The sequence below is a fragment of the Peromyscus eremicus genome, chromosome 10 (genome assembly GCF_949786415.1).
Source record: "Peromyscus eremicus chromosome 10, PerEre_H2_v1, whole genome shotgun sequence".
In the NCBI taxonomy this organism is placed as follows: Eukaryota; Metazoa; Chordata; class Mammalia; order Rodentia; family Cricetidae; genus Peromyscus; species Peromyscus eremicus.
The window spans coordinates 90,735,373-90,761,063 of NC_081426.1; the positions used below are offsets into that span (position 1 = coordinate 90,735,373).

The 25,691-nt window shown below is 43.0% G+C and overlaps 1 protein-coding gene across 1 annotated transcript in view; it reads left to right on the plus strand.

Moving 5' to 3' along the window:
* Arhgap24 (Rho GTPase activating protein 24) overlaps positions 1–25,691 on the plus strand; it is a 338,234-nt gene that overhangs the window by 13,797 nt on the left and 298,746 nt on the right. The window lies entirely within an intron of this gene.

Below are 25,691 nucleotides of genomic sequence, written 5' to 3' on the forward strand. Positions count from 1 at the left end.
TTATGTATGTAGAAGAAACTGAAAGCAGAAATTCTTATTCTCATATTCTGAATATTAGTGTATGATTATCTGGTATATTTTTGAGGCTCATCCACATTGCAGAATATATATACTTTACTTCTTATTGTTACCTGATGATATGTTATCATGTCAATATGTCACACTTTGAAATTCTTTTGTCAGTTGATGGGTATTTGAGCTATTTTTTTTCTTAGCTATTATAAATAATGCTGTTATGAGCATTTACAAAAAAGTATTTTTGTGTGTGTGATCATATGATTTCATTTCTCTTAGGATTGGAATTGCTGAGTCATATGTTAATTATGTCCAAGTCTGAGGAACTGTACTGGCCATTTTTAATTGCTAAATTTTAATCTAATTTAAAATTCAAGTCTCACATTCAGATTAAAATTCATCTGTGTCCCTTCATACCCACCCCAGCATATACCTGTTTCGACAGCTCGTTAGTGTTGATGGGGCTTCAGTTTAGTACAAAGGAAGCTTATTTTCTCACTCTTTTGTGAAGGTGTTTGTGTGTGTGTGAGAGATAGAATATGTGTGCATGTGTGTATATGTGTATATGTGAGTGTGTATCCTGTGTGTGTCTGTGTATATGTGTGTGTGAGAGAGAGAATGTGTGAGTGTGCACATGTGTATGCGTGTGACTGTATGTGAGTGCGTGTGAGTGTGTGCATATGTATGTGTATGTGAGAGAGAGAGAGGGGGAGAGAGAGAGGCAGAGGGTCATCTCTTTGAAGTCTCTTACACTGGGGCTGGCAGGAAGACTCTAGTAGGGCATCAGGGCCACGTGGTTTTGTGGTTCTCACCTGCCCTTGTTGGATTTGTTGTTATGGGATGGTCCTTCTCTATGCTGTGAATGTTTGTTTTTCTCATTGCTTGATAATAAAGTTGTTTTGACCTCTGACATGATAGGATGAAATTAGGCAGAAGAATCAAAGTAGGACTCAGAGGAAGAGGGGCGGAGTCAAGAGGGGTGGAGTCGAAGGGCGATAAGGCAATTTTGTCCTCTGGCTTCTCACTTCCAGGATGCCAGTACCAAAGGACCTACTTTCCGTCATTTCACTAACTTGCTGGAGTGTGGTGTGCTAGAACTTTCTGCTCCTTTCTGTCTCGCACTAATTCTACCATCTGTGTCCCATACACAGGGCAAACGTCCTACGCATGTGACTGACTGAGGTACAAGTCATAGATACTCCCTGTGCTAGTGGAGTGACTCCAGTGGTCACTTCTCTCTGGATATCTCGTTCTTGATCTGATGGAGAGCCCTGGCTGAAGCTGGCTGTGGCAATGGTGTGAGACTGAGTTAGATTCTATTCTGGCAGCTCTTAAAGTTATGGGACTCTCAGAGCCTCTCTATGTTTTATTTTAGATTCAAGAAACCAGTGTAGGACAGAGTGTAATACTATTCAGTATCACATTTAAGAAGATCATATCATACTTTTAGATTTTAAAAATTATTAGCCATAAATAAAATGTGTTTGAGTTTTATCCTCCCAGATGAGTTGAATTGACATTCTCTCATAAACTGTTATCTGGTTGTCAAAATCTGTCATATGTTTGACTTCCTGAGATTAACTTGAAACAATATTCTTTTTTTTTTTTTTTTTTGGTTTTTGGAGACAGGGTTTCTCTGTGTAGCTTTGCGCCTTTCCTGGATCTCGCTCTGTAGACCAGGCTGGCCTTGAACTCACAAAGATCCACCTGCCTCTGCCTCCCAAGTGCTGGGATTAAAGGCGTGCACCACCACTGCCCAGCAACTTGAAACAATATTCTATTATGAACCATATCCATTACTTTAGGCCCACATACAATTTTTCATATTTGAAAATTTTAAGGTACTAAATATATTATATTAATCATCAATTTTATTTTAATTTGTGCTACTTTTTTCTTTTCACTATCTCTTCCTATGCCATAGTAACTGGAAGAGCTTGGCAGTCAGTCTTTTTGTAGACCATTTCTAAGCTCATTTTTATGAACCCAGATTCTTAATTCAAAAATATTCTTTGGATATGTAATCAAACATACTTGAAAAATATGCTAAAGTTTTAAACTCAGTGCAGATGAATAGATGCACACCTCCTGCTTGGCCAATCATAAGGGGTGGGAGACAAGGACAAGGGACTGAGCCTCCTGTGGTCCTGGGCTCATGGGTCTAGCTGTTCATTCAGTATGCTGCCATCCTGGCCAAGCTTGAAGTGTGCAGTGCTGTTTGAATAAATCAGCATCGCCCTTGGTTAGCTATGCCATTTAATATTCATAACTTTCTCCAGAGAAGACAGGGAACATCAACACATCAGCAAGTAAGATTCTCATGCATTGTACAGGCAGCATTGCAGGACCAAGCCTCTTGGTTGATTTTTAAATGTTTTCCTAGATGCAGTTTTCTGATGCTGTGATTTATAGACCCCAGATTTTAGGGGAGATATTTTGCAGGTCACTTTTGCTATTTTAAATAACAGTGGTGAGGTGGCAGAAGGCAGTCTTGATTCTGGCATTCATGATGCCTATCACCTTGCATCTCTCTTCCTTCCATACTTCCGCAGTTCATGACGCCTGTCACCTTGCATCTCCCTTCCTTCCATACTTCCACAGTTCGTGCCGCCTGCCGCCTTGCATCTCCCTTCCTTCCATACTTCCGCAGTTCAATGCAGAGATGAAGCTGATAGGCTTCAGGATTAATTTTCACTCTCAACTTTTTATATAGGTTTTGCTTAATATTGTATTTAATCTTGTTTTCTAAAACTTAAATGATTGTGATTCTTGCAGAAAAATTATTTCCCAAAACTTACCTGTAAAATTTGCACTGTAACATCCACAGATACTTCGAAATCTGGCCCTGTAGCTTTTGGGAGAGATGTATAGTACTTTCATTTTCTGCCCACATAGATTTTGGTAAATATTCTCAATTAGATGCATTTTGAACCAACTTCAGTGAAGATCTGATTGCTCATCTCTGAGAGTCAGAATTAAAACCTCCCTGGCTAAACTGGAGTCAGTTCACATTCAGTTCTGTTAAAGAGACAATGTTTATTTTAAAATTTGGCTATCTTCTTCTTAGTTCTGCTTTTGGATATTTTAATGGGGGAAAAAGAACTGTCTTAGTTAGGGTTACTACTGCTGCTATGAAACACCACAACCAAAAAGCAAGTTGGGGAGGAAAGGGTCTGTTTGGCTTACACTTACATATCACTGTTGGCCTTTGAAGGAAGTCAGGACAGGAACTCAAACAGGGCAAGAACCTAGAGGCAGGAGCTGGTGCAGAGGCTGAGGAGAGGTGCTGCTTACTGACGTGCTCCATGTGGCTTGCTCAACCTGCTTTCTTATAGACCCCAGGACCACCAGCCCAGGGATGGCATCACTGACAATGGACAGGGACATCCCGCATTGATCACTAATTGAGAAAATGCCTTACAGCTGCACTCATGGAGGCATTTCCTCAACTGAGGCTCCTTCCTCTCTAACGACTCTAGCTTGTGTCAAGTTGACACACAGAACCAGCCAGTACAAGAACCGATAAGGCTGCCGCCTCTGAAGTTCTTTCTATCTAAGATTATGGGATGAGATAGACATCTTGGTTGTCTATTTTAAACCTTGGACTGATTTTCTGTTGGATGTTCTAACAATCAGTTTTCAAAGATTTATAGGACAGAGGATTGCTGTAGAGACTGCAGTTTCATGTCACTGTCCAAAAAGTTTACAACACCATTCATTGAAAAATTTATGGATCTTTGGAAATGGAACTGACACCTTTTTGACATATCTACTGTGTTTAGCAGTGCATGTTTACTTCATGGAGGGAATAATTTGTGGACACCACATCGACTGTCTTTTTAGGTTATTATTTCTTCAGCTAACACCTCAGCAGAAATTTCACTTTGCAAGGCCTTGTGTTCCATCAGAAGCATGAAGAGAGGGTATTTTTTTCCTTTTCTCAGTCTTTCTATTTATATTTGAGATTGTGAAATGGGTCATACCATGCTGCATCCAAGAACTCTAATTCTGAGGCATGCTTACTGCTGATTTTTTATAACATTTGTATTTGGATGTCATTGTGGAAGTTCTGGATTTTCACTGTGAAACACATCATCAATCTTAGGGAAGTCTCCACAATGAAAACCATAAGCCTTCTTATTTTAATGTGTAACTAACTTAAAAAATTCTTCAGTTTCAAATATCTATTTTTCGAATGACTAGTGAAATGAGTTCTGTCTGTCATCAGAGATAGATTCTAACAGAAACCTCTGATTGTAGCCTGCCCTCCCAACCCCAGGAATATAATAGTGACATTGACATTCACTATAAACTATGCATTCTGCTCTCCATACTTGTTAGTTGATTATTTTATTAATTCTCATGGCATTTTCTATAGTGATTGACAAAACCATATAGAGTGGTAAAAATTAAAACAAAATAACTCAACCATGAAGAAAAGCAAAGGTTCTCTGGAGGTGGGTAGGACTGACCTCATGCTAAGGAGTTTCTGAGGAAATTCGTCTGTCAAAAAGGAGGGAGTCTGATGTCAAGTTTAAAAAGTAGGAATACAACCTTCAGTAAGGCCTGTTGAAGAACCCTGCTTTAAAAACAATAGTCACAAGTTAGAGGCATCATGCCAATTACACAAACCATGTTAGTAACTATGAATTCTCATATTTACAGAGAGAGTTTACGAGATGGGTTGTTGGCCTTATGAAGACCATGATTAGCTATTTGGGAAGTGTGCTCCCTATGTCTAGACCACAATGTAGGACCTGATAAAGCCCATCTTCCATAGTTAACATGGAGGTTTTGGAGTCATTACATGAAATTGTAGTATCTTCGTAGGCATTCATATTCATATGTAGCTCTTATTCCAATGTTTCACCTTATGCCATTCTGATACATAAACACTAAGAAGAGCCTAAGTTTCATTTCTGGCCACCATACAAGTCACACAGGTTCGTAACACAGGAGAAAGATGTTAGTGACCTGCAGCCGATGATTGCAGCTAAGTTGCTGGAAACGGAATAGACATGGCTCATTGGGAAGTATGTCTTTGTTTTTCTTCTTAGACCGAGACAGAGAAACAAAGTGAGCAGGACTGTCCCACCTCTGTCATCTACGTTTGTGGACTGCAGTGAAATGAGGTCCTAGAAAGGACACCGAACAGTGTGGCCGAGGCATTCTTTCTATCTGTATGTCCATCCCAGGGATTAGAAGAAAAAAAGGCTGTGGGGCTTGAAAGCTGCTGAGAGGGGAGGCTGGAAACAGAGTCAGAATGGTCACCAAGGAGCGAAAGGAATGAGTGAAGCTCTTCAAACAGAGTAAAACCGTGCTGCGTGCCTTTCCTCCAGGGCCTTTATTCCCTCCCCAAGTAGACAAGGCGCTGCTTTGGAATGGAGGGCTAAAGGGTTTTCTCACTGGCCACTGTCCTGGTGACAGATCCCATAACTGATGAAATGTCCTGTCTAAACACTGCTCTCTGTTTCCACCTTTGTCTCCCTAGCGATTACTGTGAAGAAGGAAGGAGTCCCAATTTTCTCCGCATCCTTTGCATCTAATTTGTTCTTTATCAGGATCCCTCGTTAGAGGAACAATTTATGGCACCCCAAATACTTTTGTCTCTCTTTCCCTTTTTTCATTCTGTCTCTCACTAACTGAGAGATGGTCAAATAGAATGATAGCTGTATGGGGATGATTGGGATTTGGACTCAAGCACAAATAGAGGAACCAAGGGGTTATAGTTCATGATCACTTACAAACATCTTAGACAGGGAAAAATAAACGGTTTACTAGTGATCTATGTAGTATCTTTGGTGCAAAGCCTAAACCAAGAAGTAAATGTGATTATGGTGAAATCCTCTTATGGTGAAAAGTGATCAGGTGAATGACTCTTAACGATGCCTGTGGCCTCTGCCATTGTCGCCCTAAGTCTGTCTTAGCGGTATGCTACTCCCTGCAGCTCAAACAGAACGGAGCTTGAATTTCAATTGTTCCAAACTGTCACTTAATATAAGAGTACACTGGGAGTCCTTGAGGTTTACAGTTCTATATAGAGGATTCTCATGTTTAATAAAGCTGAGAAATATTTATAGTTACATAATAGCTAATGCTAAATTGTGCTTTTATTTGGTCAGAGCTTCAAATCTGTGTCTTTTGTTGAAAGGGCTGCAGTTAAGCAGGGGCTGTGACTTAAGATATTCCTCCTTCTCAAAATAGGCAGTGACTAACTTACCTTTCACAATTAAAAAAAAAATTAAAAAACAAACAACAAGCTGGATGAGTGGCACATGCCTTAATCTCATTACTCTGGTGACAGAGACATGTGGATCTTACAGGTTAGAGGCAAGCCTGATCTCTATAAGTAGTTCCAGGCTGACATTATAGGACCTTGCCTCAAAAACAAAATAAAACAATAGCAACAACAAAACCTTGTCATAGAACAATACTGGGTCACTATTACGTAATGAGAACTGCCTCATGTTTTTGGTAGCCATGTCCCCTTTGTCTTCTTAGTCACACTGGCACCAGCAGTTATTTCTTGATTTCTCTAATAGGAGAACAAAGGTTTACTTAGAACAGAAAGTATTATATTCACTTAAAGAGAAGGCCAACTTGTGACAGCCCACAGAAGCCTCTAAACCAGTGATTCTCAACCTTCCTAATACTGTGGCCCCCAACCATACGATTATTTTTGTCGCTACTTCATAACTTGATTTTGTTACTGAGTGGTGTCTCAGTTCCCAAGACCATCAGAAATGTGTGTTTTCCGATGATCGCTACTTACAGTAGGTTGAGAGCTGCTGCTCTAAACAAAGATTTCCAGCACCCGGAATGAGGATAAGCAAGAGGGAGAGTTGGGCCTACATGCTCCTGGGCTGGAGAGAATGGTCGCTGCCATCACTGTCATCAGGCAGGTCCTGTGGAGGCTGGAAACTTCAATTTCATTAGATTTTAGTTTATTAGCATAAGCTTATAAGTTAGTTTGAATTTCATAGTGACATTTATTTTATTACCATAAAATATTTTAAGATTTAGAGTCAGTGAGCAATTTTTTTCCTTTCAGAAGTGTATGTATTAATGGCATTTGACAGAGAGTGAGAAAGTCAAGCGGCATTTTAACAGGAGATGCAGGTGCACCAACCCCCAGACTTCGCAGCTCTGGACTCTGCCTTCCTTCACCCCTCTTCCCTTCCAGCCTGTCTGCCTTCTGTGTTTATTCATGAGCAGACTTCTGCATGCTGGCGTTGGCCAGGCATTTGCTTGGTGTAAAGTAAGCTACCATTTTGTGATGCTCTGTTGTAATGAGGGCAACGACTGGGCTTGCAAGGAGTAAAAACAAGAACTGTGAGAAACTCACTCAATACGGCTGTGAAGGTGCTGGGTGCAGACCGTGACGGTGCTGGTGTAGAACGTGATGGTGTTGGGTGCGGACCGTGACGGTGCTGGGTGCGGACCGTGACGGTGCTGGGTGCAGACTGTGACGGTGCTGGGTGCTGGTGTAGACTGTGATGGTGCTGGTGCAGACTGTGACGGTGCTGGTGCAGACCGTGACGGTGCTGGGTGTAGACCGTGACGGTGCTGGTGCAGACCGTGACGGTGCTGGGTGTAGACCGTGACGGTGCTGGGTGTAGACCGTGACGGTGTTGGGTGCGGACCGTGACGGTGCTGGGTGCGGACCGTGACGGTGCTGGGTGCGGACCGTGACGGTGCTGGGTGTAGACCGTGACGGTGCTGCGTGCAGATCGTGACGGTGCTGGGTGTAGACTGTGACGGTGCTGGGTGTAGACCGTAATGGTGCTAGTGTAGACCGTGACGGTGCTGGTGTAGACCGTAATGTTGCTGGGTGCAGACTGTGACGGTGCTGGGTGCGGACCGTGATGGTGCTGGTGTAGACTGTGATGGTGCTGGGTGTAGACTATGACGGTGCTGGGTGTAGACCGTGACTGTGCTGGGTGCAGACTGTGACGGTGCTGGTGTAGACCGTGACAGTGCTGGGTGTAGACCATGACGGTGCTGGGTGTAGACCATGACGGTGCTGGTGTAGAACGTGATGGTGTTGGGTGCGGACCCTGACGGTGCTGGGTGCGGACTGTGACGGTGCTGGTGCAGACTGTGACGGTGCTGGGTGTAGACCGTGACTGTGCTGGGTGTAGATTGTGATGGTGCTGGTGCAGACTGTGACGGTGCTGGGTGTAGACCATGACTGTGCTGGGTGTAGACCGTGACGGTGCTGGGTGTAGACCGTGACGGTGCTGGTGCAGACCGTGACGGTGCTGGGTGTAGACCGTGACTGTGCTGGGTGTAGATTGTGATGGTGCTGGTGCAGACTGTGACGGTGCTGGGTGTAGACCATGACTGTGCTGGGTGTAGACCGTGACGGTGCTGGGTGTAGACCGTGACGGTGCTGGTGCAGACCGTGACAGTGCTGGGTGTAGACCGTGACGGTGCTGGGTGTAGACCGTGACAGTGCTGGGTGTAGACCGTGACGGTGCTGGGTGTGGACCGTGACGGTGCTGGTGCAGACCGTGACGGTGCTGGGTGTAGACCATGACGGTGCTGGGTGCGGACCATGACGGTGCTGGGTGTAGACCGTGACGGTGCTGGTGTAGACCGTGACGGTGCTGGGTGCAGACTGTGACGGTGCTGGGTGTAGACTGTAATGGTGCTAGAGTAGACTGTGACGGTGCTAAGTGCAGACCGTGACGGTGCTGGGTGTAGACTGTGACAGTGTAGACCGTGATGGTGCTGGGTGTAGACTGTGATGGTGCTGGGTGTAGAGAGATGTTCAGATGCAAACAGGAGACAGTTCTATTTAAACACACCTGGAGAGTGAAGAAGACAGTCATGGGAGGAGCAGAGGGAAAACCGTTTGGGTTGAGGGACCTGCATGGCCAGGGAAAACAACCTTGTTTGTGGATTAACTGTATTAACTATGGATTTCTCACTCAGAGCTTTCTGTCTCTTGGACACATCCAGTCAGCCATTCATTTAATGCGAGGCACACACACACACACAGTTGAACTCTCCACAGTTTTCCGTGGCTCTTTTCAATCCTGTGTTGATAATACTCCCTGCCTGCTAAATGCCTTGTACTGTCCTTTCTCATAACCGGTTTTTACTTAGAAAAAAAGGAAAGGAAAGTCGTGTTTCCTGCTCATCACCTCCTGTTTCGTTCTCTGCCCAGCGTGGAGAATGAGGGTGAAAATTGGGAGGCTCTCTTGTGAACTGGACTTGAACACTGTAACCACCTGTTTGATAACTCTTGCTGCGTAGGGTTCCCTTTCCTGTCCTGTGCAGCTGTGACTTGTGTAGCTTGAGTTTTCCTGCCTGGCCCATAGTCAGGACAAGTCTCTCTCACCCGCCAGTCCCACAGCCACTCAGACCCAAACAAGTAAACACAGAGACTTATATTGGTTACAAACTGTATGGCCGTGGCAGGCTTCTTACTAACTGTTCTTACAGCTTAAATTAACCCATTTCCATTAATCTATGCCTTGCCACATGGCTCGTGGCTTACCAGCATCTTCACATGCTGTCTGTCATGGTGGCAGCTGGCAGTGTCTCTCTCACTCAGCCTTCCACTTCCCAGCTTTATTCTCCTCCTTGCCCCACCTATACTTCCTGCCTAGCCAACGGCCAATCAGTGTTTTATTGATTAATCAGCAACACATTTGCCATACATCCCACAGCAGACTTGAGTCTAGGGGTTCTCTCCTGTAGCAGAGTGTGCTGTCTGTACCCTGTCCGTTGCCACTGACTGGAGAAGTGTCCTCAACTCCTGCACAGCCGAGACGTAGAATTCTCTGAAATGCAGAAAAGAGGTTCCTTATGGCAGGGTACCCCTTCCCAAGATGACTCCCCCTTTACATCTGAAATGGCTTGAAATCAGCAATGAGGACATTAGACGTACCTAGCATTTTAATGTGTTTATGTGGTTTTGCAAATGTTAGTCTGCTCTTTCCACTGCCGAACGTGTAGGTCCCCCACTCTGAGAAAACAGTTTAAAGACAATAACTGCTGAAGACTCTCTTCCCAAAATAGCTAGTTCTTGTTCCGACCCATAGCATTCTAATTTAATGTTGACAATTATTTAAAATGGAGATGTATGTGGAATTGTCTGTTTTAAAGGCCACCAAGGTATTGCTAAAGGTAAATCAACATCAAGATGAGATTTTAATAAAAAGACAAGTCTGAGGGGAATCACCTGGGCCTCAGCACCGTCAGTGCATATGGAGCAGCCTGTGGGCTCCCCACTCCCCCTCCACACATCAAAACTTTTGTTGTTATTCATTTTTGCTCTTTTGGGGGCCCGCCACCCAGCTTCCAAATAAGTCACACATGGAGGCTTATTCTTAATTATAAATGATTGGCCTTAACTTGACTAGCTTCTTGCCAGTTTTTCTTAACTTAAATTATCCCATCTACCTTTTGCTTCTGGGCCTTTTCCTTTTGTTACTTCTGTATATCTTACTTTTACTCTTACTCTGTGGCTGGCTGTGTAGCTGGGTGGCTGGCCTATAGCATCCCCCTCCCTCCTTGTTCTCTTGCTCTTTCTTCTCCTCCTAGATTTCTCCTTCTATTTATTCTCTCTGCCTGCCAGCTCCACCTACCCTTTCTCCTGCTTGCTATTGGCCATTCACCTCTTTATTAGACCATTGTGTGTTTTAGGCAGGCAAAGTAACACAGCTTTACAGAGCTAAACAAATGCAACATAAAAGAATGCAACACATCTTTGCATCATTAAACAAATGTTCCACAACATAAAAAAATGTGGGTCCTGGTGCTCCAGGCAGTGTCAGGGATGGGCTTACTTTCCTGGCATGGGTTTTTATACTAAGCTGGTCATTAGTTGGTCACTCCCTCAATCTCTAGGCTACCCTTACCCCAGCACATCCGATAGGCAGGACAGATTGTAGGTTGAAGGTTATGTGACTGGGTTGGTGTCTGAATGTCTAAGATCAAAAACACAAGTGACAGCTCATGGTAGAGAGGATGTGGAGCAAGGGGAACACCCCTCCATTGCTGGTGGGAGTGCAAAATTGTACAATCACTTTGGAAATCAATATGATGGTTTCTCAGAAAACTGGGAATTGATCTACCACAAGACCCAGCTATACCACTCTTGGCCATATTCCCAAAGGATTGCTCAGTCATACCACAAGGACACTTGCTCAGCTATGTTCATAGCAGCTTTATTTATAATAGTCAGAACTTGGAAACAACCTAGATGTCCCTCAACTGAGGAATGAGTAAAGGAAATATGGCACATTTATACAATGAAGCATTACTCAGCTGTTAAAAACAATGACATCATAAAATTTTCAGACAAATGGATGGAACTAGAAAAAAAAAATCATCCTGGGTGAAGTAATCCAGATCCAGAAAGACAAACATGGTATGTACTCACTCATAAGTACATTAGCTATAAAATAAAGGATAACTATGCTACAATCCACAGACCCAAAGAGACTAGGTAACAAAGAGGGTTCAAGGGATGATGCCCAGATCTCCCTGGGAAGGAGAAATAGAAGAGATTTTGTGAGTGTACTGTGGGCAGGTCAGGATGGGACCATGACGGTTCAGGAACATGAAAGAGACTACTGGGAAGGAAAGGGGGCATTATGGGGTCAGATAGAAACAAAGCACAGGGAAATCTCCCAGGAATCTAGAAGGATGACCCAGCTAATATTCCTATCGATAGTGGATATGTAGCCTGAACTGGTCATCTCCTGTGACCAGGCAAGACTTCAAGTGAAGGGATTGGGAAATTTGTTTTTCTTGACTTTCTTGACTTATACTTTCTGTTACTAATCCACAGATTCTGTGAGCCTTCTAATACAAACAAACACTGAAAATCCCTGAGAGTTAGACACAGTGGTACTGGTAAACTGACTTAGGGAAAAGAAGTTTGTGTGTGTGTGTGTGTGTGTGTGTGTGTGTGTGTGTGTGTGTGCACTCTTACTGGCTTGTGGATGCCAAAGGTTGATGTTGGGATGTTCTCCACAATTGCTTTCCACTTTGTTTTGAGATAGGAACTTTTCCTGAACTTTGAGTTTAGCATTTTAACTAGAGTAGCTGTCTACCAAGAGATCCCAAAGATCCCTTCTTCTCTGCCTCCTCTGTGCTTGGATTATATAGATTACATGCATACAATGTCATGCTTGGCTTTTATGTTGGGTGCCAAGGATGGAATTCAGGTCCTCATGCTCATCAGCACTTTACCCACTGAGATATTTCCCCAGGTCTCAGAAAAGAAGTTTTATGTTTTAAATGGACAATTTGAACAAGTTCTCTGTACCATTGAATCATAGTACAATATGATATGACATGATAAGACCATGTCTGCAAAATAACTAACCAATGAACCTGGTTCTTGTCAATATCTTCTATCTTCTATCCGTCTAGCCAGAGATATATGAACCTTCAACTTCCTTTACTTTTCGACATCTAGCTGCCTTTGGATCTTTTTGAGATTCTCCTGGGATATCCCTAGTAAGTTATTTTTGGCTAGAGACTGGAGTTAGAGTGGAGGCTGTATCTACCTCAGGGAAGCCAGCTCAACAGGTTTCCTTTGCCAATTTTATCACAAAGCATTTCATCCATTACAACAATAGTAAAGGACAAGATGTGATTTTTTTAAGATGTAATTTTGTATTTTGCATTTTTATGATTTTTCTGTGATGCTCATCTGAGATAGCTGTCATCAAAATACTTTGAGAAAAATACAGCATATACTAATTCTGGATGTTGAAGAATATTTCAACATGGACTGACATTTTTTAAAAAACACAGTGTGGTTTCATTTTATGTACATTTCCCTCAGAGTTATAAGTATAGTGAGACATGGTATTTTTGAGAGGCATTTCTGCATTTCCACACCATGTTCTGTCTTTGCTGGCCCAGCACCATGATATGCATTCTTCATATTAATTTAATATTTTTTTCTGTTTTAGAGTTGAGAATTTACTTCTAAGTAAGTTCTTAACATTTAATTGCAAAACAATGAATTGCTAGCACAATGATACTATAATGTTTAGAAAATGACTAATGTAAATGAGATTTTTAACTTGTTTAAAAATGGGAAAATTTATTTCCTTCACTCCCTCTCCCCTCCCTTCCTTCAACCTTTATTTTCTTTTTCTTCCCTCCTTCTCACCCCGTCCTATTTCTTTCCCTTTATTTCCTTAATTAAATAAAACTTCACTGGCCTAATGGTAGTATTCTATTACCTTAGCTACCTGGGAAGCTGAGTCAGGAGGATCACACGTTCTGGGCCTGCCTGGGTTACAGATGGGATCTAAGACTAACCTGAGAAAATTAGTGAGACCCCTCCCCCCCATCTCAACCTGAGAGGGTAAAAAGAGAGATGGGGTATCGCCTAGTGATACAGTGTTTGCCTGGTGTGCAAATTCCCCAGGACTGTCAAGTAACAAACGAACAAACACAAACATAAAACACACACCTCACTGAGCTGCTCTCTGCTGTGCTGGTCAGGCCTCCACATTCACAGATTCCACCCCCACATAGTTGTCAGTCAACCATTGATCAGACATGCTCTCTCGCTGCTCCTGTGCATTATGTTGTTAGCTGTGTGGCAGTTTTGTTTGTGCTGAGTGTGTGTGGTTCCTTTTAATTACAATGGTTGCATGACATGACTGTTTCTGTAGTGTTCCTATTGTGTTGTTACTGTGACAGTTAATATTCATTGTTAACTTTTCAGGATCCAGACTCATCTAGGAGACACACCTCCTGGGAGGGAATTTCTACGTCCAGTTAACTGAGGTGGGGAGACACACCCTAAACGTAGGTAGCATCATTTTATAGAGTCTCCTCACGGACTGAATAAAGAGGAGAAAGTCAGCTGAACACCTATATTTATCTCCCTTTGGTTCCTGGTTGTGGATATGATGTTACCACGTGCCTCACACTCCTGCCACCATCCCTCTCTGGCATGGTGGACCACACCTTCAAATTGGAAGCAAAAAATAAACCCTTCTTCAGAAGCACTAAGAAAAGGTTATAATGATGCAGAAATTATAAGCAACCCTAAAATAGTTTTAAGCGTGTGAAAGATGTACATATGTTTTATGGAAATATAGTGCTTTTGTATATAAGGGCTTTATACATACTCAAATTATACTTGTGTGTGTGTGTGTGTGTGTGTGTGTGTGTGTGTGTATGTGTGCTGTAGTGTGCATGTATACACACACATGGGGATATGGACACCTGTGCTAGCTAGTTGTACATCAACTTGACACAAGCTAGAGTCATTGGAGAGGAGGAACCTCAATTAAGAAAATATTTCCATAAGATTCAGCTGTAAGGCATTTTCTTAACTAGTAATTGATGTGAGAAGGCCTATACCATTGTGTGGGGGGCCATTCCTAGGCTGGTGGTCCTGGGATCCATAAGGAAGCAGGATGAGTAACCCATCAGAAGCAAGCCACCAAGCAGCACCCTCCATGGCCTCTGCATCAGCTCCTGCCTCCGGGCTCCTGCCCAGTTTGAGTTCCTGTCCTGACTTCCTTTGATGATGGACAGTGCTGTGGTCATGGTCTTTCATCACAGCAATAGGAACCATAACTAGAACAATACTCGTGTTCAGGACAGAGAAAGACTGTTTGGTATCTTCCTCTATCGATTTCTGTCTTGCTCCTCTGAGAAAGATTCTCTCATTGAAACTGGGGCTTTCTACTTTGGGCCTGTGGCAAGCAGTCAGGGATGCTTCAAGGACCCACCTGTCTCTTCCTGGCTTGGCATGGGATTTACAGGTGCTTGAGGCTGTGCCTGGCTTTGGAGTGCATACTGGGAAGCCAAACGCACGCCTTTGTGTTTGCCTAGCTTTAACCCATCCCTTCAACCCTCTGCCTAGACTGTGATGTCCCTGAGAGACCTTGAAATGATTGCTGACGTCCTTTATAGAAGACCTAATTCATGGCTGGAAACTCACTATAATTTTATTGAAAAGATTAACTGTTAACAAAGATGAACTTAGAATTTAGTTAACATACAAAGTGGTGAGTTTTATTATGATGTTTTCATGTATGCATACCTTTTTACTTTGCTCATATTTACCCACCCATTGTCCTTTTTTCCCTCTCCAATCTCTTTCCTTTCCCAAATAGGACCCCCTTCTGATTTCATGCTATATATGCATATATAATTTTTTGTATATACATATATATATATACATTTCTAATACATTCAGATTAATGTATTAGAAATAGACTTGAAGATGTGCTTATTTAAATTTAACACACAGGCCCTCCCTTTCTTCAACAGCTTTGCCACGAGTCCTAATGGAAGCTCTTGGTCTTGGTCTTCACATTGAAGGTGAAAGGGTCAGCTAGAAAGCTTGCCATCCTTTCCCATATTCCATTTCTCAGTGAGTTTTCTAGCGGTGTTTGGCTGTCACCTTTTTATTTATTCCTATCTGCTATGCACTTCTATCAAAACCACATATTTCTATAACAGCCAGCTGAGAGAGAGAGAGAGAGAGAGAGAGAGAGAGAGAGAGAGAGTCTGTGACACAGGAATGAATAACCGTGCATAATAAGGCAGGCCTCACCCCATGTGTGGACGTGCTCATGCCTCATAATTAGTCATTTGCCAAGTCACAAGTCATTAGACGCAAGTCAAGTAAAGCCATAAGTCATTGGCTCCAGTATTAAACCTTGATAAAAGTTTACTATTTATAAACTGCAATGCATTTGAAAGTCTCCCTGTCACACTCATGTACTTGCACTCTGGCATTTTCTTCATTAACAGAGGAAGGGATGAAACCATCTACAGCACCAAGGTTTGGCCAGAGATCAATATATAAGTTAAAGGAGACTTGGGACCCTTAGATGTGCTGCTCCACAGGAGAGGGCTACCACCTACCTGGCATAGAGGATCCACTCAGTATGTGTGCTCACAGAGTTACTCTATTAAAACCAAACACCCCACAAATCCCACCACCAATGACTAACCTTTCATGTTAGTTTTAGTACAATGGGCACAGCATGGCAGAAGCTGAAACAAATTTACAGTCTCTGGCCTAAGATAATATCTAACCCCTTAAGCTCTCCTGCATCTTCCACTTCAGCCTCCTTTTCACCAGCCTAGGCATGATATGAGAACTCCTCCGCAGCATCAGGGTGCTGTAGAAAGAATGCTCAGAGTTCCAACCAGCAGTGATATCCCCTGGCCAGGCAGCTTTAGATTCAATAGCAATTGCATTGGCTTGCTGCTCAGTGCATTCTGCAAGAAATTTCCTCTCCTTTTTACCTCTTTGGAATCCCATGATGAAGTGTTAATTGGCTTCTAGTTTGATGATATAGACCATCATGCTGAGGAAGGCATGGTGGCCAGAGTGTGGGGCACCTGGTCCCACTGCATCCACAATCAGGAGCCAAAGAGTGATAAATTCCAGTGCTCTTCTCACTTCTTTTCAGCTAAATTTTCTTAGTTTCTGTCTTCTGAATAACCAGGAGGCCAGGGTGGCCCGTGCCCTCTTCTGGATGTGACACATGGAGTCTCATACCTGTTCAAAGTCACCTGCTTTTTTATGCCAGTTTGTAGCTGGAGTTTTCTCTCCGGGTTCCACCAAGCCCTGGCAGTCTGACAGCCCACTTATAAAATAAACATACAGACGCTTATATTATTTACAAACTGTATGGCCATGGCAGGCTTCTTGCTAACTGTTCTTATATCTTGAATTAACCCATTTTTATAAATCTATACCTTGACACATGGCTTGTGGCTTACCGGCATCTTCACATGCTACTTGTCATGGTGGTGGCTGGCAGTCTCCTTGACTCAGCCTTCCACTTCCCAGAATTCTCCTTTCTCCTTGTCCTGCCTATACTTCCTGCCTGGCCACTGGCCAATCAGTGTTTTATTTATACAGAACAATATCCACAGCACCAGTTCTTTCATTTGTACCCCGAAATTGAAAACAAAACAAAGCAAACTTGAAAGCATCATTTAAAATTTATCTCATTATCCATGAGACTCAAAACAGGGCCTAGATAGAACCCAAACTGTTTTTCAGTTCATTTGCACCAAGGAGGTCACACTGTCTGTCAAATGCTGCTGCTGTGGTATTTTCTCTTCTCCCTCAGTCTCTTCCTCCCTCTGGCTTCCTTCACCATCCCTTACCATCTACATCCATGCTCATCACAGCCTACCTTTCCTTTCTCTCAGGCTTGTACAGAAAAATGCACTTTGAAAGTTAAACAGACTTCATAGAATATGATCAAATAACTCTGTGTGTACTGAACTAGTAACCTGAACCCAGCAAGAGAGTCCCGCTTTCTGGGTGGTGGAGCCTGTGAGGGAGGGGTGCGCTCCATTCCTTTGGTGACTCACAAATGAAGAGCCACTCTAAAGAGTGTGCATTAGAGGGCACAGGGTGCATTCTGTGTGCTTTGTGCCCAAACCAGCGCTGTACCACACTCAAATGCAAACAAAATTGAATGGTATTTATATGCAGTTGTCCTGTAGACAGGAGACAAAGTGGCAGATTTCTTCTAAAGAGCCAAACCAAGCTCACCTGGGTTGACACTCACAGTTTAATTTTCTGGCTGAATTTCAGAGTATATCATTTGCTTCTAAGTTTAAAATACTTCTGCTGAATTAGGAAGCCAGCCCTCTCTTTCCTTCTGTGGATTAGATTAAGAAGACTTTGAGAAGCATGGAGGAGAGATGCTCTTGAACAGTCCAAGTGGATGGAGAGAGATAAAGATGAGCTATGGAAGAGGACAAAAGAACAGCGGCAGGGAGGAAGATGAGTCTTGTGACATGGCAGAGAGGCTGCAGTAATTGGAAAGGAATCATGTCCCAAACAGATGTAAAATGTGAATTATGTGAATAATAAAAAACACATTCACCTACTGAGGGGTCTAGGAATGGATGCTAGATGGAGGAATTACAGCGGGAGTCTCAAGCAGATTGGCCGTATTAAAATAACTGGCATATTTTCAGGCATTACTGATGATCTGTCTGGAAGAGAGTAGAAGAGTATCTTAGGTTTAACCTAAGCACAGTCTCCTCCATTCTCGTGCCAATGGCTGGCCTGTAAGTTACGGCTCCCACCAGGGACTGGTGGTGCTTTTCCTTGAGTCAAAAGTAACCGTCATTGTCACATGGATGTTTAGGTTCACCGCCAGCAAGTTTGCCGACCTTCTGGTTGTAGCTACAGTGGAACACAACAAGTACAAATTAAGCAGTGACTGGAGAAGTATTTGATTTTTCCTGGAAGCTGTGACACTTTCTTGTAAGTCCAGCATCATCTCAAGGCCCCTCACTGTTCTGTGCCTTGTGGCGTTTTGTGTTTTGGGTTGGAGCCAGGGCCTTGCCAACACTGAAGGTCATGCATGGCTTTGCGAGTGGGTAGCAGGACAGCTCAGCAGTCAGGGTCCTGAGCTCACAGCAGAACCATTGTGTGGAAACAGCTGAGGTGAGGGCAGTTCCTAGTCTGTGCTTTGTCTTCCGTAGAAAACATTTTTTGTCCCAGTGATGTTTGAGTGAGTGCTAGACGAGGTAAGATGTGGAAAAAGAGGGGGAGCCTTTTCTGGGGTTCAGGCCATTCTCTTGTGAGTGGCTGGAGATGCCTGTGGTTAAGTATGGAATGTTGCCTCCTCCCCTGCTCTGATATGCCTCTCAGATTTAAGACCAGCTTCTCTAAAACAGAAGGTGGAAGGGACTGAAGTTCTGTGTATGTATTCCACCACATCCAAACAGAATGGAGTTGAGACACAGGAGAGTGCAGACAGCCAAGCCTCTGGGTATGCTCCTGTGCACAGCACTCCTTGTCTTGCCTTAGGCTTGCAGATGTGAGCTACCATGCCCAGCTGGCATGAGCTCTGGGTATCTGAGGTGCTCATGCATGTTAGCAAGTACTTCTGTCCAGTGACCCATCTCCCCAGCCCTCTATTTCTTTTTTTTCTCACTTTTCTTTATTAAGAAAATTTCCACTCACTCTACGTACCACCCACAGATCCCACTTCCTCCCTCCCGAGCCACCCCACATCCCCACATCCCCCAAATCAAGGTCTCTCATGGGGAGTCAGCAGAACTCGGCACACTAAGCCTAGGCAGGTCCAAGCCCCTTCCCACTGCACCAAGGCGTGCACAAGACATCATGCCATAGGCACTGGATTCCCAAAAGCCTGCCCATGCACCAGGGACAGATCCTGATCCCCCTGCCTGGGTGCCCCCCAAACAGTTTGAGCCAAACAGCTGTCTTCCATATCCAGAGGGCCTAGTCCAGACCCATGGGGGCTCCACAGCCACTAGTCTACAGTCCATGGGCTTCCACTAGTGTGGCCAGTCATCTCTGCACGTCTTCCCATCATGATCTCGATGTCCCTCACCTGTAGAATCCCCCCTCTCTCTCATCCATTGGATTCCCGGAGCTCAGCCTGGTGACCGGCCATGGATCTCTGCATCTCCTCCATCAGTCACTGGACAAAGGCTCTATGATGACAGTTAGGTTATTCGCTAGACTGGTCACCAGAGTAGACCAGTTCAGGCATCCTCTGGACCACTGCCAGCAGACCAAGGTGGGGTCATCCTTGTGGATTCCTGAGAGCCTCCCCAGCACCCTGCCTCTTCCTATTCCCATGATATGTGAAGTTGGATTAGCTTTTGAAATAAAATGACTTAAAAGTATATGAAGCCACATTTTGTAAAAATGATTGTCTCCATGAAAGAGACAATGACTAGCAAATTTGGGTTGTGTGAGTACCTTTTATAACAGCAAAATGCTGCCTTTTTAAAAGCAAGATTTTCACCTTTCATCATGACCTTTGCATGTATTTTCTGCATTACTCTAAAAACCAAATTACAGCTTGGAAATCATGTTTTAGAAATATTCTTTTACTAACGTTAAGATGTTAGGCTTGATTGGTATGAATCAGTCACCAGAAATATAAAAGATAAATGTATTGATTTTCCTTTCATTTAAAACAGTCAGATTCTCTTCTTTTCTGCTCAGTGCCACCCAGTGCTTTAGCCTGCCGCTAAATGCCTGTGCTAACTTCTTACTTAGGATTCCAACCTAATTTGAGAATTGCAACCTCATAATAGAAGAACATAGAGAGCCTGGGGGAGCTGAGGAGGAAGTTGAGGGCTGGGAACAGGGCAAATGATAAGTTACAAAGAAAAACCATTTCATTTCCACATCCTCTTAAGTGGGTTCCCACAGAAGGTGTGGCCCAGATTTAAGGTGTATCTTCGGACCTCAAATGATCTGGATTTAGGGTGGGTCTTCCACCTCAAATAATCCAACCAAGAGATATTCCTCATAGACGTGCCCAGCTGCTTGGATTTTAGTTAATTCCAAGTGTAGTCAAGTTGACTACCAAGATGAGCCATCGCAGCATCAATTATCCTTTTTATTTTAAAAGTTTAATTTTTGTTTTTGAAATAAGATAAAATATTACCTGTGTTCCATGTAATTAGTTAATGAGTAGAAGGCCCGGAGCTTTCCTTTAGAAAGAGTCAATTTAATTAACCTAAATTACAGAGCTCTTCCACTCTGTCTCCTTGTTTATATTTGCACATTTGCATTTATAGTACCTTACATTTGCATTCTTCCCAATATCCTTCTGTTATTAATAAGCTACTAGAGCACAGAGAGTAAAGTACTCGTCCCAGATCACACAGTATTTAGTGGCCAGTGTGTGTATGTCTTCGCATGTACATATTTAATTTAATGCATCTTAGTAGATCATCATTATTATACTGATGGGTGGTAATTTCCTAAGATTTCTTACACTTGAAATTATAATTTTCAAAGAATAAGATGAAGACTATAAACCAGAGTTGATTAGTGGTGTAGGGCCTCATGTAAGGCTAGGCATACTTAATAATAATCCTACTTGGTTGATCATAAGATTCTCCACCATGGAAATTTTATATATTAAAACCTGCAGAAATTTTGTGAATAACATTTTTAGAATATTTCTGAAATGCAATTGTAGACAGAAGAAATTAAATCAAACTTCTCAAGAGAAATATAATAAGACCCACAAATTCAAGCTACATAAATTCTCAAGATTTTCCAGAACCTAAATTTAAAAGAATATAATGAACTATAATTTTTAAAATTTTATTTATTTATATTTTATGTATGAGTGCTCTGTGTGTACACCTGCACAACAGAAGAGAACATCAGAACCCCATTATAGATGGCTGCGAGCCACTATGTGGATGCTTGGAATTGAACTCAAGACCTCTGGAAGAGCATCCAGTGCTCTAACCACTGAGCCATCTCTCCAGCTCCGAACTATAAATTTTATTAGTAGTCAGTCATAAATTGTGTTACAGTGAAGATACATTCTTAATAATGGTGGCCAGGAGGTTTTGGCCCTGTGTGAACAAATGGGAAGCAGTTAAAGTAAGACAGCTTGGACATCACTGGGCACCATAACCCATGGAACCATACTCAATATCAGAATTAAGACATTTTACATTCCTGCAGGACCAATGTCCACTTTACACTTAAAACACTTCCACATTCAGCATCACATTTCAGGTGTTCAACCTGCACTTAGGACTTGGAGACCTCATTGGACAAATGGTCTGTCTGGTCTCCCTCAATGTTCTGGTGATAGCACACGAGAGTTTTGTTATAGGCAGCCATGTAGAGAAAGGACTGGCAGGTGATAACTACATGGGAGGCCAACATCTCATTTTGCAAATGAGAATTTGGGGGCTCCGTGTTGAACAACCTGCCTGAGAGGTCAGAACTTTGAAAGTGGTTATGCTAGAAACACACCGTTCATTTCATACTTCTGTCTTTTCCCCACAAAAAAAAAAACTTGTCTTTTCCAGAACACAAGAAGCCAGTACAAATGAAACATCACTAGGAATATTCTATCTGTGCTCTTAACTGTACAGTAATGTGTGTGTGGGTGTGGGGGGGGGTGATTAGAGCGTTTCCTCAGGTGGCCCCACCATCACCATCACCAGTGGTTGTATTGTGTTTATCACCATGTGTTGTGATATTGGGAACACAGAGAGTTAGAGTCCACAATGGTGAGGAAGGGATGGCAAAGGTCAGGGGTGCAGGAAGATAGCTGAGCACATTTTAACCACACACAGGAAGGGGGGACCCCAAACTCCTAAAGCCTGCTCCCAGTGACGTACTTCCTCCAGCAAGCCTCTACCTCCTAAGAGGTCTATTTTCTCCCCGAAAAGCATCACCAACTGGGGACCACGTGTCCAAATGCATGAGCCTACAGGGAGCATTCCTTACTCACACCACCACAGTGACTTTGCTATTAATATTGAGTGTTTTATAGTATACCTTAATAAACTCACTCATTATAGAAATTATAAGTGCTTTGCATATTGTGGGCTACAAAGGTTACACTGGTTTTTAAGTTATTATGGGTTTTTTTTGTTTTTTGGTTTTTTTTGGCTATTCATTCTTTATATGCGTTTTTATGGTGGTAGGGATGGAAGCCAGTATCTTGCACATGCTGGACAAGTGCTCTACTAGTGAGGTAAATCATCAACCCCAGTCGAATGCTCATGGTATTCAATGCTTATGGTATGCCAAATAGTCTGCTATACCCTGCGACTAGAATTAAAGGTTTCATGGTTTCAGCCTTCGGGAATTACTACTCTATTTGGGAACACAGCAATAAGTAACTATAAATACATAGCTATCACCTATGCCAACTCTTGTAAAGAGAAAACCGAAAGTGTGCTGCAATAGGAATTAGGCAGCAGGGTACCGTATTTCCCCCAGGGAGAGAGGGCTGGGGTAGCAGAAGGGAGCATCTGACATAATGGCACTGGACTGGAAAAGCGAACAGTGAGTGATGGCATTGCAGTGTGGCTGAGGTGTGACCACTGCCCTCAGAAGAGAGGAGTTCGAAGTCTTCCCTGGGGTGCAGGTTACCCCAGCATGTGGTAAGAATTTGTTTTCCCCAGCAGGTCATAGAGCAACATACTGAAGAGTTTTATGTGATCTGATTTATTTATGTCCAAATAATCTCCTATGACCTCTGTGCAGAGACTTGGTTTCAGGAGAGCGTGCCACAAGGAGGGATACTCCTGAGGAAAGCCGCCCTGTTCTCCAGGTGGGGAGAAAGGGCCTGGAGCCTTCATCTGTCAGAGAGAAAGCTCTAGACCCTAGAGCTCATTCCCTTTTGCCACAGAGTGAGTTTGATACCCAAGTGCCCGAGAGCTCGATTGTCTCCCTTGGGGGCTATGAGCCCACAGGTGACTTTAGGTCATACATGCGGGGCCTAAGCATTTCTGTGGAAGGTGCTCATGGGAAAGGCGTGTGCTGCTTTTCCTTGACTTCATAGTCTCTGGTGTTTGAGACTCTCCTGATATTCTGTGCTTACTCACTGTCACTGGTAATACCCATGAACACTTAGAAAAAGTTAAATTAAACTGAAAAGTCCCCAGGCACTGGATTCAAATTGCTGCAAGCCTTGGAAAACTATTTTAGTTTTACACTCTGGTACTCTTTTATGAAAAACATGTGCAAAACGATTTCTCAAGTGAGATCTGCTTCCTCAGCAAGATCATTGGTAAGTTATGAGTAAAATGTAAACCTGTTGTTAGGCCAGCTCTAGTAGCACAAAATAATATACTAATTTTGTGCGAATCTTTCAGTCTTATTATGACATGCAGAGCATTGCCAACCTTTATGCACTAAACCATCCTAGCAAACCTCCATCTTGACATGCAAAAGTGGCTCCAGATAGCATTAATCCCTCTATCGAAAAAACCCTGTATTAAGGAATTATTTCCTCATATGCAACTAACAATGCTAAGAGTACCCAGGTTTGGTATCACTCAAAACCAAATTTTGATAATCTTCTACATGTAATGTTCTATATTGATTAATACAATATGTTATTGTGTCTAATCAAGAAGGCACACACAGAAAAGGCCTTTCTTTACAAGTCAGTCCAAGAGTTCCTGGAATCTCTGAGGTGCTAACTCCTGGGAGCCAATGAAGAACAGACAGATTGTTAGCATAAGAATACAGCATCCCAAGATGAGGACCTAGAAAACCTGCTTCATTGCAGTCATTAGAGAGAGCTATTACTTGCACAAGAAAAGGGAGAGGAAGTGAGCTGCGTTGAGTTAACTTAGAAAGGTCAATGGATTTCTAAGTTTGGAAGTTAGCTAGGATCTTTCTGTGTGATGGAGATTTCACAGGATTTTTGCATGAAAATTGACAGAATTCTTTTTATTGATCAAAGTAAACCACATTAATGGCAAAAGCTTTACATGGAACATAATAAAGGAAATAGCACTTGAAGGGGAAAAATTTCTCACTTTATTTCTCGAGAAAGACTTGATAAGAAACCAAAGGGCCAGCATATGCTTAGTAATGAGGCTCAGCTTGGAGGGGGGATGTGGGCAGGAGAAGAGGATGACTTCAAAGCTCAGTGTGCCTGATTGCTCTCCAGCAGGGATTTTGTTTTTTTCACTCAGTCTGCTCATTTGGCAAGTCACCAAAGCATAGCTTCATTTGGACTATGTCACTTGTTGTCAAAGGACCCATCTTCACACAAAAATGTGATTTATCCCAACCCCGCTCACCAGACAGCCATCTTTTTAACTCAGAAAAATAATATAGTCATGTATATCAATGCCTTTCATAAGTTTGGTTTCAAGTGAAGAATTTCAGAGTGTAAGCAAATGGAAGAGCAAGGCACTATATCCCATGTTTTGGGGAGCTTAGTTCTCAGTGGCCTAGATTCGGTAGAGCTGGGTAATACTGGATTATCTTCTGCTATGGCAAGATGATGGTGAAGCTGAGCTGAAATAGTTCTCCTTTTTATGAAGTGGGTAATAGATGCTGGAAAACTTGGTGCAGGTGAAGGGTAGAGATGGTTTGCTCATTCAGTCAGTCTTTCTTTAGTGCTCATGTCTGTCAGGTGGTGGTGACATTTTCGAGATCAGTAGCTCATTAATGCGAAAGTGCTAATGGGCCTCATAATCAGGCATCTGGGACAAACACAAGTAACTTAACACAAAGTAGTTCTAGGAGGCATGTTCTGAGGACAGGAGAACTCCTTTTTTCCCACCCTTATTGAAAATAGATTCTGCTCTCATACAATACATCCTGATTACAGTTTCCCCTCCTTCTACTCCTCCCTGCCTCCCCTTGCCTCTGGATCCACTCCTTCCTGTCTCTCATTAGAAAACAACAGACTTCTAAGAGATAACAACCAAACATGACAAAATAAAATGTAAGATAAAACAAAAACCATCACATCAAGTCTGGACAAGGCAACCAACAGGAGAAAAGATTCCCAGGAGCAGGCACAAGAATCAGAGACCCACTCGTCCACACACTCGGGAGTCTCATAAAAACACTAAGCTGAAAGCTGTAATATATACACAGGGGACCTGGTGCAGACCTGAGTAGACTCTGTGCTTGCTGGTTCAGTCTCTGTGAGTTCATATGAGCCTTGCTCAGTTGATTCAGAGGGCTTGGCTCAACAGGAGAACTCTTGAGACACAGATGTGGCTTAACTTGGAAAGTAGGATGTGTTCACTGAGGAAATTGCATTTGGGTACAGATGTTAGTAAACAGACCGTAAATTTGAGAAGACAGAGTAAGGGCGGGAAGCTGTTGGCATTGGACTGTTCACAAAAAGGGAACAGTATAGAGAAACACAGATGCAAGGAGTTACTAAAAGCAGATTGAGGTCACAAGGGCA